This window comes from Trachymyrmex septentrionalis, unplaced genomic scaffold, assembly GCF_001594115.1.
Source record: "Trachymyrmex septentrionalis isolate Tsep2-gDNA-1 unplaced genomic scaffold, Tsep1.0 scaffold32, whole genome shotgun sequence".
Lineage (NCBI taxonomy): Eukaryota > Metazoa > Arthropoda > Insecta > Hymenoptera > Formicidae > Trachymyrmex > Trachymyrmex septentrionalis.
In genome coordinates, this window is record NW_017305485.1 from 3,984,730 (window position 1) to 3,997,185 (window position 12,456).

General features: G+C 41.4%; 1 pseudogene; it reads left to right on the forward strand.

The window, feature by feature from the left end:
* Positions 1 to 8,657, forward strand: part of LOC108749837 — a 10,359-nt pseudogene extending 1,702 nt beyond the window's left edge.
* Positions 8,658 to 12,456: the final 3,799 nt, after the last annotated feature.

Consider the following 12,456-nt stretch of genomic DNA (forward strand, 5'->3'; position numbering starts at 1 on the left):
TATTAATACAAGTTCAATCGAGTCGAAGATTAATGAAAGTGCAATTGCAGCGCGTTTGCGATCAATTATCGTTACTCCATTAACGCTTTTTCAGCTTTCTCGAAACGTTTCTTCCATTTCTCTTGCTAGCCTTAAAATTCTCGTCGCGCGGCCGAGGGTTGAAAAATGCACGGCCAGCGTGGACACGCCACGAGCCGGATAAGGGTGGACGGTGGCATCGGCTTAAGCAAAGTCTCCGATCCATAACCCTACCTATCCCCCCCGTAGTCTCAACCCCCTGGTCGCCGATGGCACGACCCATACCGCAGGCACTTTACCACCCTGCCGCGCCACACGCACAGGCATGGCTGTGTAACAGTGGTAGTGTGAGTGGCATGAGGTTACCGGTTACCGACGTCGTCGTCGTCGTCGTTGTCGTCGTTGTCGACGACGTCGACGTCGACGAGGGGATGGGAAGTGGGGTTGAACCTATCCCGTGTTACGTGCCAGCCACGCGACGCGCCTGATTAAGGAGCCTGCAGGCTGCCAAGGGGTGGCTTGCCTTTCCTTCTTCCTCCCCCCTTCCACCCTTCGTCCTCGTGCAAGTTCTTCGTGTCGGTCTTCGCGAGGGAAACGAGATGGGAAATCTGCGGATCGCGAGACTCGTAATGGCCGTTGGTATATGGCAAAGAAATGTCTTTATTAGTATGCCATGCGTCGCGCGAAGCGAGACGCCGGTTGGGTCGAACTCGTATGAATTTTAAAAGGTTAAATCGAAGGCCAAGAATGGAACCTGTTTTTTTATGCACGCGAGTCCACATTTTGTGGAATACAATATTTAATCGTATATGTTTTTACGTTAATTTCTTTATTATAACGTGTAGCTCAAATTAAATTCCTTTAACGAGATTTTTCGATAAGCTCAAATGTCAAAATGAGATGTCACGATTAAACACAATGTTTCTTTTAATCGAAATAATAGAATTGCAATGTATATTTTATCAAACGAATCTGACTATTGGAAGGTTTTCTTTCCGTTTATGACAGAATGGTAGATAAAAGGATTGCGATACGAGACATGATTTCGTTCTTTTTAATTTTTAGTGTGCATACAATTTTTATTCCCTTTCCTTTTCTAATATTCTTTTGTTTCACAGCTAAATGTAACGATATGTAAGAATACAATTTCTTGTGCATAATATTGACGGTATTTCTTTATAATACGTCATTTTAATTCCGAATTTCTTCTCGTTATCTACAAAAGAGCCGATTTCGTAATTCGAAGAATTTCGAGTCGTAACCGACCGACAGGCGAGATTAGGCTCGTTCGAGCGCGGATGGTTAGAGGATAGGAAACGAGGCTGAAGCTTCTATCCCGTATTACGTGCCGGCGAGGCGTCAGGCCTGATTAAGGATCCTGCGGGGGATTTGCCTGCACACGGCGTCAGCTCGTTTCTGCTCCCTCAGCGAGGCGACGACTCGTAGTCGACCTTTGCGAGATTCTGCGACGGAAATTCCCGGGAACGAGCGCGCCTTCCCGTGATGGTCCTTCGTTTTCCCGCGCAAGACACCGCGTCTGTGTACTCACCGAATTACGTAAACGTGTCAAGAATTTTCGCGACTATACGAGACTGCATCGATGTCGCGTAGAGCAACCGATATTGATCCACATCGAATTGGCTTTTCTCCTTAACCTGACTTTATTCCTTTATCTTTTGAAGTCCCTTTTCTTTTCGATGCTTTTGCGATAAAATTTCTTAATTTTTTTTTTTTAATTTCAAGCTTAGCTTTATGTCGGGTGTCTTATCTTTTAAGATACATCTTTCCTTTCTTATTACTGTCTACAGAGTGTAGTAAAATAAAAACCATTCAGTATTTATATGGTACAGTAAACAACATACTGTAGTATGAATAAAAAAAATCTTAATAAGTATAGGTCGAAAACGCAACTGTTTCTAAGACATAAACAATTTTGTATAATTGATTTATTACTTTTCTACGTACATGCGACGTAAAAAGAGAAATTGAGGTAGTAAGTAACACTGATAGCTTATTTGAGAGAATTACAGGTCTAATGATGTAATCTCCCATAATGTTTATTTAACTATTATGGCTGATTGATGTCAACATACTGATTCCCGGTGAAATTTTTTATTAGGAAGTGTGCGTGGAAATGGATCAGGACATTCAGAACACGGTTTGTAAACACTGAGGTAAATCTGCATGTTCGCATACGACACGTAGAAGCCAATAAGTCAGTTATGATACTAACGTATAAAATAGTTGTTTATGTCTTAGAAGCGGTTGAGTTTTCTCGATCCATGTTCACTAAGACTTTTTTATTCGATACTATCTATCATATAAATGCGAAATGGTTTGTTTGTTTTTTTTTTTTAACATCTTGTATATTAACATATTTCTTTAATTTCGTTAATTGACACTAAAGACGTTTCTCTTATTTCCAACAAAGTTTGTTGTTATTACTATTTTGTACGTATCCGATCAAGAAATGTTCGTAGGAATAATAATTTTAGCTTCCAACAAATCCTAACGAATTAAGTATCGTTTAATCTCCAAGGAATTTCCGCAGAATTTTTAATTTGACCGTTGGAAAAATATCTCAAGATTGTTACTCTTTTATACAAAATACAAAAGGGATTGCGAGAAGGAGAAGTATTCTCACACGTTTGGTTGCACCGTAGGATCCCCGAAGCTCTCGAGCTTCCTTTCTAGAATGACGAAGACGAATGCTGAGCCGCGCGCAGGATATCGGGAGCTCAGGCTCCGGCCGACCGGACCAAACCTTCCGCTCGTCTCGTCCATTTTTCTCTATCCCCGACCTTTTTTCCTTCGGCAAGTGGTAGCCGGTTAAGTGCCCGGGAGAACGATGAGCAAGTTCCTCTCTGATAACGACCGGAGAAGCGACCCGGCTCATCCGTCCTACCTCGCCGCGATCCTTTTCCAAGAATAATCTTACCTTCCATTTCTCCGTGTCGCCTTCATCCCGTCTCGATAGAGCGCGAATACAGTCCCACAGGAATTATTGGCCAGTATGACCGTAACATACGGAGGGACTTTCGATTTTTCACATTTTTCAAGACCGATTCAAATCTTTGCGGTAGCTAACTGTTAATAAACATCTTTCCAAAATGTACTTTAAATACAAATATAAAGCAGTTTTCCTTGTAATTCTTCGAAATTTGAAAGAAAAATAAGCATATCGCGCGGAATAAGGTGTAAAAGTTTTTTCGGAGATATTTGTCCGCAGAAATGTAACTGGAATAAAACGGGGTAATTTGAAGGTTAACAGAAATTTTCAAACTGTATAAAAGATCGAAGTTGCGCAATATCTTTAATCAAACATATCAAACGTATACACTGAAAAAAATTTTGGTCATTTTTGGTCCAATGAATGATCATTAATTAATGTCCGGCTTAATGTAGTTAATTCGTCGATACAATAACTGGATTTACTTATATAACTACATACTGTATATATTCATTCTGGCAGTAAATTCTAGAAATAGTTTTACAACCTAAATCATTATGAGAATTTATTGGACCAATTTTCAGTATATTCTTTCATAATTCAATGAATATTTTATTGTATTTACAGTTTTGCTTTCGCGTACTATTACAACAATAAGATATATTTTGTACGTTCGATTGAATATACACTATGCGACCTCAAATCTTTCAAATCTTACGATTCGACAATTTCTGTTAACTTGTCTAAATTAGCCCGCTTTATCCTAGATTTAGAAATCTAAGATTAAGGCACGCACGTAAAAATTCGGAATGAAGAATGAAGAAATATGAAGACGAAAACTTGTATTAGAACTTCCTTCCCTGAGGACATTGTCAGTCAGCAATCGCCTACCAGCAGCAGACCATCGGTCGCTCTTCGTGGACCAGCAAATAAAAGCGGAAGAGGAAAGAATAGATTCGTAAGAAAGAGGGCTGGACGGTGCGCAAGCGAAAGAAGAATGGTCGAATCCTTTAATCCGGAATATGAAGACGAAGACGAAGATGCGGGACGGGAATGAGGATGCACCGGGGATGATTCGAATGGAAAGATTAAGACAAGACTATGGTTGCATTCTCGCCCGGAGAGAGGCTGTTAGTCTCGTGGAAACAAATGAAGGATCATCAAACTTGAAGAGTAGAAGGAGCGGAATTGAAGAAAAGGGAAGGAAGCGAAAAAGTAGGCGGGAAAGGATAAGATAAGAAAGCTCAGGGGGGGAGACGTATAATCAATACGGTCGCCAAGTCGTTAATTCCAATCGCCAACCATCACGCCTCCGTGCAGCGTTAAGCACAGGACGAGAATTTCACCCCCGACTGCCTGAAGGGCATTCTTTTTTCTCGGATCCCCGTCGGTGAGCGGAGCTTCGATTTTTTTTTTTTTTTTTCTGTCGGTCTTGCAACGCGCGGACCGGCGAAGGAAACGAAAGGAAAAGAAAAAAACTGGGGAGCCCGATCGAAAGCGGGCATCCCTTCCACGATAATTATTTTCCGACGAGGCTTGGCGTCGCCTTAACAACGATTCCGGTGAACGTCGGAAAATATCGGGATCAAAAATGCACCACGTGAACACGGAGAACTAAGATGCTACTCGTTTATTAGAAATTCGATATCTTGCTGATATTGTTTATGATACTTCACCGATCGATCGATAATGTGAAATTCTTACCCTTCGTCTGCAACTTGGATCTTTGAATGTTCGTGCAGATTTTTGTATTGTTCCAGAACTGTATACACTGTAAAAAATAAAATGTTAATTTTAACTTGAAGGCGTATGATGGACTTTCGGAGACATGCAAAAATGTTAAAATTATTTAACATTTTTGTGCCCCTCTATATGTATTTTTAAGTTAAAATTAACATTTTATTTTTTGCAGTGTAAAAATGTAAAAAGATTCTTACTTGTGAAACCTTTAACCCTTTGTGGATGAGTGACCCCGTTTTGATTATCTTCTTTTATCTTGTAAACTGCTTACTTGATTTTCATGAAATTTAGCCTAGTGAGGTAATTTGATAATGCTGTATTCGAGTCGAGGTCAAAAATAAAAAATTCAAAATGATCGATCCAATATGGTGGATAGACATTTTAAAAACGATTATCATGAAACTCGATTTTAGGTCATTTTTAATTGCGAAGCAATATAACATTTCTAGTTTCGATTTATTTTTAAAGCTCATCAGTGTGTCACACGTACAAACAGTTGGAACTGATTTCCAGTCTCTAATTATGAGCTCTGTGGCAGTATAAAATTCTCACTTCATTGAAGGTTACTCTTTTGAAATGTGACATTTTCAGACTACATTTAAACTCAGCAATACCGAGTCTCTTAAAATCAAGTTTTATTATAGTTAGTTGTTATTTTTTGGAAATTTGAATTTTGGTATTTTCAGAGGCTAAAATTGAATTCAGTAACTTCAAAAAACTTTTAGAAAACAAGGTCTTTATTATGTTGCTTCGTTAGAAAGCTTCTGTCCTCGAAGAGTTAATAAGTTTTTATTATCAAGATTAATCACGAGTTTTTATTATCAAAGAAGTTGCATTTATACTTTACTTATTTTTTACAAGTTTAAATTTATATACTAGATAAATTCACAATCCAAAAATCGACTATACCTTTAAAGTCCAACATTGCTGGCGGAAAGGTTGAGTTTAAAAACAATAAGAAACTGCGAATCTTAACAAAAATATACGCGCGTTATTTAGAAAAAAAAAAAGTCATATTTACAATTAGAAATTTTATTTATTCTCGCGAACAAATAAATATGTCGGTCAATATATTTTTATTAAAATACATAATGAGCGGGATGTCCGACTTAATCTGCATAAATTCTGGAATCCGAACCAATTACTTCATTTTTTTCCGAGCGGCACCCAAGCGCCCGCGGTCTTATTGCACAACTTAGCCCGAAAACACCAGGGCAACGCGGCGCGAGTCCGGCGGAATAAGAACGAAACGAAACAAAACGAAAAGGAAAAGGGAGGGGGAGGGGGAGGGGAAGGAAAAAAGCATAAAAGTACGTCGCCGGCGGTGGTCGTGCTCGCGAATATCCGGCGTGAGACTCGAATAGCTGCGCTCTTCCCGCACGAGCGTTTCCTCCCTTTCCCACCTTCACCCCGCTCCATATCCACGAGAACGCGCGCACGTCCGTGCGCACGTGACTATATACGTGCTCGCATGTATCCGCTATGTATACATACGTGCTTGGCGCGAGAGGCGAGAGGACTCGATCCCTCCGGGGAGTTATACGGAGAAAGAACGGACGACATGCGGATGGGGAGAGAGGGAGAGAGAGAAGTAGAGAAGTGCGACGAGGAGTATACGAAGTAGGGAAGAAGAAGGTAGAGAGAATGACGTGACACGGCTCGAGGGTTGAGGAAGAGGGTATGAAAGGGGGGAGAGGGGGGGGATACTCCGGAGGAAGAGGGACACTGGGACGTTCGTAACGAGTCTCTCCTGGTCCCTCGTCGCAATGGGGCTCTCGGACGACCGGATCGCCATGGGACGAAGGCTCGCCGTGTGCCAGCGAGGATAAGGGGTGTGAGGATCGGTCAGCAGGATGGAGAGAGGTAGTGACTATGGGCCAGGATGCGGGAGAGCGAGAGAGGAGACCCGGGCGGATACGATCGGCGAACCGCCGCGCGGCGCGTGATAAATAACCCAGCGGCGGCTCCCGCTCGCTCTGTTCCCGTCTCTCGCTTTCGCCTCCTTCCTCTTTCTTCGCTTCGTGTCTACCGCTCTGGCCTCCCTCCACCTCCCCCCACTCCTCCTCTCCGATGGTTCCGCGGGTGCGAGCATCGCTTGAGACCGCTTACAGGTCGCGCCAAAAGACGCTTGGCTGCTCTTTGACGCTTGACCGACGCCGACTTCCGCGAGCGAGGAGAATCGACGACTGGTACTATACAATGCCTCTGGAGATGAAGAGGGCGAGGAGGTGGGGGGGGAACTATTATTTTCGAGAGAAATATAGGTTTCCTGTTTTTTAATTCGCTCCGCCGTGAGCGCTTTTTCGGACTGTCCGACGATGATAGCCATTATAGTCGGGTAATTTGACAAATTTGGTATCTCACCGCCGTTTCCGTTGGTTATTTTTATAGCGGCACGATGGAATAAATGTTTTCGATTTTGAATCGCTAAAATTGGTTGTCTATTCGCACGGAGTCATTGAACGTTGCGTAAAAAAAAAACGTCCAGTATTTATCTTTTTGCGTGGAAGTTAACAATTTTGTAACGAACGCAGTCCCCCACGTTACCAATTTACATTAAAAAAATATTATAAACATTAAAATATATATGATCCGTAGAATTTGTAATAGAAACCTTTACAATGTCTTTACATTATAGAATATAGAGAGTAATTACGGAATCATTGAACGTTAGAAAAAAAATCTAACATTTGTCTTTTTATATAAAAGTTAAAATTTTGTAGCAAAGTGCTAAAAGTGACCCCCCCCCCTCTCCCTCCCTCCCACATTGCTCATTTACATTAAAAAATATTAAAATATAAACATTAAAATATATAAAAACTCTCATCGCAATTCGAAACAAGCTACAGAAACCTTCACAGTGTCTTTAAAAATGTAGAGGACACCTGTACCTTTGTGTGTGTCCCCACTTAAATATCTACATACCAACCGTTCACAAAATATCTCCGAAAATTCCTACTCCCGAAACTACATATATCGCGATAAATAATAAATCCCAGACAAAAGCCCGTGCGTTGCCGGTAACAAAAGCCTCGCGTCGTTTCATTACCATCGAATTACGCACGGCGGATATTAATTGACGTTGGATCTTCCATATCTCGCCGGTATCCCGGCGGCTCGATCCCGGCTTCGATTTCCGATCGGTGAAACATACGGATGGAAAAGGCCGGGGCTCTCTCGGCTTGCTCAGCGGTCTCGTCGTCTTTTTGCTAACGGCTGTACTACGGTGCCGTCGCGGCGCGGCGCGGAATATCCCGGCTGCGCGCGGTGCGGCGTGGCTTGAAAAAACGCGGCGTGGCTCACGGCACCGTTTATCGCGCGGGCTTGAACTCTTGGAGCGGCGTTCGGCTGGCGCGACGCGGCACGTATCTACCATCGAGCACGGCAGGAACGAGGCTATTACGCGAGCGCGCATACATATCTACCCCGTAGCGAGGAAACGAGGCGATTCCGTGCTGGCGAGAGCGGGTGAGAGAGAAAGAGAGGCAGGGTGGTAAAGAGAGATAGCGAGAGATGACGATGGAAAGAGGAAACGAGATGGCGTTAAAGCACGAGGGAATGAGAGATAGGCAAGGGAGAAAAAGCGAGGCAACACGGGGTGTTGACTCCACCTCCGGACGATTTCGAGCGGTTCGTGCTTCCAGGATCAGCGGAAAGCCTCGCTAACGCGGCGGGATAAAGGCGAGAGTTCCTGGCGAGAGCGGCCACCCGCTGAAACGAACGAAAAACAGGCGGTATCCATCATTCCCAGCCAGCCAGCCAGCCAGCCAGCCAGCCAGCCTGGGCGACGGCCACTTTGACGACGACGACGACGACGACGACGACGACGACGGCGACGACGACGATGACGACGATGACGGCGACGACGATGGCGACGGCGACGATGTCAAGAAAGAAGAGGGAGGAGGAGAATCTAAAGGAGGAAAAAGCGATGGCGGTACCGAGATGAGCGCGAAGGCGTGGCGGAAATCACGTCGACGGCTTCATACGACAGGCGTCTTCGAGAGAAAGAGAGACGTTAACCCGCCGTTAAAGGCCATCGTCCCGTTTTTAGGTCCGGAATCCAACTTTAAGTTGGACTAAAGTGCGGCTACGGAGTAAAGACTTTCTGATAAGAATACAAGTTTGATCTTTCTTGTAAGAATAATTTCGATTTGTTATTCTACGAGTATTACGTATCAAAGCGTACATGGCAAAGCGATAAGAAAATAAGACGAGAAACATGAAGAACAATGATTTTAATTATTGCAAGTCAACTGAGTTTCGATGTCTCAATCACATTACGATTTAATATTATTTCCGAAATATTCCAACTATCGTAGTTAACGCTTGAAATTATTTTTCAAACAAGAAAAACAACGTGATAAAAAGAAAGATCGGATCTACCGAGTTATTTTAGTATGCTGACCAATTAACTGTACTCCGTTCTACCTCCTCCAGACACGGAGGATCGCTAACCGCAGTTAGCGAACTCCGGTAACCGACCCTAAAATTATCCCCGTAATTACGTGAAACTTAGCGATGGTCGTCGTCATCGCCGTGCGTGAGCCGGAGAGTGGCGAGCGTTCTCGCCGGCATAATCAAAGGTAACCCGTCGGGAAACTTCCTGGACTCCATGACGATCTGCGACGTAAAGGTAAGCGCTACCAGAGGAGCTTCGAGAGATCAAATCGAAACTTCTCCGGACTTAGCAAAACGTTGGATCGTCGTCCCGTCCGTTGATCCATCCGTCTATCCATTCGTCTATCCATCCGTCGTCGTCCGATCCGTTCTAAACGGAACAGAACTCGAATAACGTATTCCACCGTCCGCCCACGTGACGCCACTGAAATCCCGGTTGTCGCGCACGTGGGTAACGCCGTTTAGAGTGGCGTGGCACGAGTAATCGAGTTTCGGGGGCTCGCGCGCCGCGATCCGTTTGCCAGCCGGACCGAACCATCCCGACCTACCCCCGACCCTCCAACCCCTTCCGGGACTGCCGCTCGCACGCTCTCCCGCAGCATCCCCCGCAGCTTGCCCCCGACGTGACCTCGGTTGAGCGATCAGTCGGCTGATTGGCGGCGCGGCGAAATGAACGAAACGAATACGTAGCGTCCCCTTCCTACACCCCCCCGACCTACTCTCCGGCCGACCCGCGTGCAGCCCTCGCACGCTCAGCGTACACGAATGCGCTAAACTGATCGCACCGTATAGAATGCGCGAGCGGACCTATATTTGCGGTTGTATATCGCCGCCACTTTACAGGGTGTTTTCGACGACACGAGCGTGGAAGTGATGTGTGCGTAAAGAGCGATTCAGGAATATCGCGCACTTTCTCGAAATTCCAGGTGTCGGAGGACGGATTGAGGTGAATAATATTTGCGCCTCGATGTTAAAACACCGATATTTTTAATCAGACACATTGGGAACTTGTGTAGTAAAGGACGACTTTGTTTAAGTATTTAAAAATTTTGCGGAAAAAATAATTTTGTTGGATCATCAAAATAATTACGTAGAATAATTTCGTCAAACTGGTTTCTGGTATGTCAAAATTTTTTCCAGCACTGCTCATCATGCTTGAGTTTTCTACACAAACATTTTGATGGCCCAACAAAATTATTTTTCAGATCTGTATCTAGCTAAATTTTCAGAGATGCTTCAGTAAAGTTGTTTTAGACGTTAGTTCGAATAAAGTTTCAGTTTGTTTTATAAAGAATGAATTAGAGAAATAAAAAATTTAACAAAATACGCGCTGTTATAAAAAAAGATTATATAAGTACATAAGTAAAGTCTTCTTTTTACAAGTAATTAATCTCTCGGTTTTTTTTGTCACAACATTTGTCATATTTAAAAAATACTATCGAGAAAATTTTAACGTGTATGATTTATGAATTCTCCACTTGAATTAACAATTAAAAGAATGTCTACATGACAAATAACGAGAGAAATGGTTAGGGATAAGCTATTTCAGAGTCAATTAGCAATAATGAGTGCTCTATGTTAGTAGTTCTATACTGACGCGATAGTGCTAAAGGCAAATATGAAAAATTAAAGGCGTTTTACGATGCGGTACGCAGACTAATTATGATTGCTCATAAAGTGCGGTGATGAAAGGATCGGCGCGGTAGGCGTGACTATAGAGACTAGCCCTGTATCCTTAATTGTTGGTCCTTCTTTCGAATCCTTCAAAAACGAGTCTAAATTACTTACAAGTCATTCCCTAAAAAAAGATAAAACGTAATAAGCACAATGAAAATAATAATCGCCTTAAAATCTCGGCTACTTTTAGTATCACAAAGACCGTAGTAAGGATTGAAATAAATGACGTCTTATGAGATACCGGAACAAAATGAACAAAATCAATTCGAACTAATAATATTTTATGTACGTGAATAACGTATGTGAATAATGTCGAGTTCTACATCAAGACTCATCCGAGCTGCTATTATAATGAATATGCGGTCATTTTCGATAATTAATTTTGTAGCAGCGATTTTTGTGATAAGTTAATGAAGAGGGCTCAATCTGGTAAGCGAAACTTGTAATGATTTATATTTGAATTTATATAAACTGAGTTTTTTTATTATATATTTTTTTCAATTTTACTTTTCTTTATTTGTAACTATTTAAAAAAATGTGTTTGATTTGCCCTTACTTTGCCCTTTATTCATTGTTATTTAATAATATTTTCATTTGTTGCTAAAAAATTGACATAAAAAAAAATTCGTTACTCTGCAAGTTTTCTTTAAAAATTATGTTTCGTTAGAAGATTAAGTTAGCAATATATGTATATAACAGTGAAATTGTACAGAACAATACGTAAGAATTTATTAATTTGTTGCTCATAAAATGTGCTATATCATTAAATATCACGAAGCGAGGATAACTTAATTTCCTAAATTAGTAACATTTTATTTTTAATTTTCATGTGTATCAAAATGTAAATTAATTCATTTCTGTGGTTGAATTACTTAGTTTCAAAATAAATCACATCCATATTGACATAAACACTCAGCAAATAATAAAATTTGAGATTAAATTTAATACGTTTTTTTTTTTAGTTAAATTGTTTATCTCCATTGTTTTAATTAAATTATCGACATTGAGTAGAAACAGTGACGACCTATAGAAAATGGAAATGATTAAAAATAATTTAAATTATAGGTATAATTTGTCATTATGATTTTAACATTGCAAATCCATGTGTATACAAAGTGACTGTATGTGTATGATTGGTTTTCCATGTAAAAGTAACACATTATATTGCATACAGAAATGGATTTATACATTTAAATACAGAAAGAATTTTTTCTTAGAGTTTACACTGAAAATATGATAGCCGTTGGACAACATTGTATTTGGAGGAATTTTAATGTAAATCTCATTATCGTTGTAATAAAACTACAATGAAATATAAAAGTGCATGGTAAAAAAATCTTAAAAAAATTATACCACAACTACTATATTTTCAGGGTGAATTAAAAAAAAAATTCTCTCCGTGAACGTATAATATAGTTCACTTTTGCACTAATAATCGCACACACACATATATGTATATTGTAATTATTTTTTGCCCACTTGGATTTGCATTGAACAATGTGGTCCCGACGCATCAGTCGTCTCGTTCGAGTTTTAATATTTTGCGTCTTACCGAGCTGTATCACGGAAATTGATAATTTTGAAACGTCCTGTATAGGTGTCGGTACTCAGTTATATCGCGCACGCGGCGGAACGTTTGAACGTGGCGAACGATGGCGGCGGGGCGGGGG